Source organism: Acomys minous (assembly GCF_964271855.1).
Source record: "Acomys minous genome assembly, chromosome: 13".
Taxonomy (NCBI): Eukaryota; Metazoa; Chordata; class Mammalia; order Rodentia; family Muridae; genus Acomys; species Acomys minous.
In genome coordinates this window covers 53182002-53185025 of record NC_140495.1, presented here as the reverse complement: position 1 = coordinate 53185025, position 3024 = coordinate 53182002, and the positions used below count along the sequence as shown (strand labels likewise).

General features: G+C 43.2%; 1 pseudogene across 1 annotated transcript; it reads right to left on the bottom strand.

Moving 5' to 3' along the window:
* Positions 1–530: 530 nt before the first annotated feature.
* LOC311581792 (primary cilium assembly protein FAM149B1-like) lies at positions 531–1395 on the bottom strand (annotated as a pseudogene). Its single transcript has one exon. The product of its transcript is annotated as a primary cilium assembly protein FAM149B1-like (transcript).
* Positions 1396–3024: the final 1629 nt, after the last annotated feature.

Below are 3024 nucleotides of genomic sequence, written 5' to 3'. Positions count from 1 at the left end.
CCCTTGGGATCTAAAGCGATCTTCCAGGTAGTGTGAGAACTGAACTACAGGATACTCAGAGAGTGTGTGAGAATCTGACAGAGACTATTAAGCATGTGTGGCGATACCCCTATACATTTAGTGTGAGAAGTGTTGGTGTGGTGTGTGTGTGTGTGTGTGTGTGTGTGTGTGTGTGTGTGTGTGTGTGTGTGTGTGAAGACAGAAAAAACCCAATGGTCTTTACTCTCTCTCATACCCAGGTACTAGTAAAGCATCTAATCTTGACTTCTTAGAGTCAGACCTGATAGCACAAGCCCATAATACTAGCCACTTGAGAGGCTGAAGCAAAGAGGATCAAGTTCAGGGCTTGCCTGGGTAATTCAGTGGAACCTTCCCCCTAAATTAAAAACTTGGCTGTGTTTGCTTAGTATGCACAGAGTCCTGGATTTGACCAGGACCACACATACACAAAAAGACTGACTGAGACTTGTAAATCATAAGTAGTGATTTTTCTCTTTGGTTTCATAGGGATCCTTACCAGAAGCAAATCCCTACCAGTGGCTACATGCCAACTGCTTCATACAGCCCACAACCTTGCTCCACACGTTGTCAAACAGCTAAGCAAAACATCCTCTTTCGTGCAGTAAAATGGAGCAATGGAAGGGTACCCTAATTTCTGTTTCTCTGTAGCTGCTTCTGAATTGTTTCCATGAAATCCCTCTTCCACATTTGTGAGGTCAAAAGCCAGGGACTCGTCGATTCTTCAGAAAACACTATACCGCCTGCCTTGCCTTCTCCCATGGCAGAAGAACCAGAGGGCTGGATGGTAGGAGATGCTTTGTAAGAAGATGAAAAGTGTAACTTCTTTCCACTTATACCAAACATGGTAGAATCTCTTTCTTGAGACAAGGTTGCTTCATGTCACACAGCACAAGGGGATCTAGGGTGTCATCCATAGCTGTCGGAGTGATTATCTGCCTACCCAGAATCGTGAGGTGAGGAAAACTGGACGCACACTGCTGGCTTTTTTTTCTGCAGACTGTGTGGGTGCACGCTCCGTTTCTGCTCATGCAGGAGCTCGTTCACGGTCATGAACATTGCTCGGACATTCTCAGTGGCGTTTTGGTCAAGTTCACCATATCCCCAAGAGAAGTTAGAGCTGCCTTCTGTAGAGACCCCTGTGCCTGCAAAGCTTGGAAAAGCAGAACGAGAATTCCCAGTGCTAGCTGATGTAAAAGGTGATTATTGGGTAATGTCAGACTCGCCTTGAGAACTTGCGTCTTTTTCCTGGCTGTCATTGGCTGAGGAAATGTCATCCAGCTGCTCTGAAAAGGAGTGATAGTTAAGAGCAGGCTTTGTTGGTCTTTCCAGCTCCATGCTTCGTGGCACCACCTTCCGAGTGTATCTGGAAATCATCTTTTTTTCCTGCATGGCTAGGGAGGGCAAGCCAGGATGGGGGGGGGGTCTTGGGGGAGGGCGGTGAGAGCCTGGCCCTCCTGCCGTCTCCGGCCCAGCCCCCTCTTGCCACCTACCGGCTCTATCTCACCCCATCCTTTAGATTCCGGACCAAGACTAATATTCTTTATAGGGGTTAGGTGATACACTAGTCTACAGGTACAGAGATATGCCATTAGGAGTCATTCATACTTACACATATGAAAGGAATTTAAATGGAGTCAGCATATTGTGAAGGAGTCAGTGCCTCAACTAAACATCTTATGCCAGAAAATAAAACCTCTAGTGCCAGGAATGGTTTACATCTTGTTGACTCATTTGACAAGGAGGTCTCTGGTAGACCTCCCACTGAAACATCACAAGCTACTGCCAAGGTTATTTGTTACTTTCCACAACCTGACGGTAAGTTCCTATAACTGAAGACAGCAATTATTTATATAATCAAACATGGAGAACTTGAGTTAGTGCCCAAATATAAACTTTACCCATACTAACTAGAGTTCATAGTAGTGGAAGATACAATGTATGATACTGGAGGAGAAAGTTAACTATTAATTTCACACAGCCACAGAACCTATAGTCTACAACAGTGTCCTACCTGCAAAATATGCTGGTGCAATAGTGGCACAAATGTTATGCTAATAACCAACCATTTTTAAAAATTATTGGATTTAAGGCCTCCTCCATGAGATGAAACCCATTCTTGACACTGCTAATGTAACCAAGGACCTGAGACTATATAGGTCATGAGTCTAAGGGAAAATCTAATCTTGTAAGTCTATATATAGAATTCTGTAAACACACACACACACACACACACACACACACACACACTTTTTAAAAGATAACATCTTATTTCAAATAAGTGTGAAAGTAGACCCAAAGTAATAGTTGGTATTAATCTCAGGTCTTTGTGTCTATGCCAATATTGACTGAATAAAAGGACAATTATGGGCCTCTGACATAGCAAATGTAAGATGACAAATGGTACTATTGCATCCCATCAGTATATTCATAAGGGTAAATTACTGATTGATACTCCATACTATGTCCTGTGTTATTATGTGAGGTAGATTAGATATCCCAAATGCATAGACTTATTGGAATGGAACTTCATCTTTAGTCAAGAAACATCTAAATATTATACAAACTATAATGGTTTAAAGTACAAAATTTTGAATAATATCGTTTACAGTGTCTTTGTTAGGGTTCCATTGCTGTAAAGAGACACTGTGACAGAGGCAACACCTGTAAAGGAAAACATGTAGTTGGGGCTGACTTGCAGTTGCAGAGGTCTAGTGCTTTATTGTCATGGTGGTGGCAAGCATGGCAGTGTGCAAGCCAATATGGTGCTGGAGATGAAGCCAAAAGTTCTACATCTTGATTTTTGGGCAGCAAAGAGAGACTGTATGCCACACTGAACATAGTTTAAGCATAAGAGACCTCAAAGCCCACCTCCAGAGTGACACACTTCCTCCAACAAGGCCTAAACTCCTAATAGTGCCACTCCCCATGGGCCAAGAAGATTCTATGGGGGCCATACCTGTCTAAACCAGCACATTCCAGTTCTTGGCCCCAATGGGCTTGGAG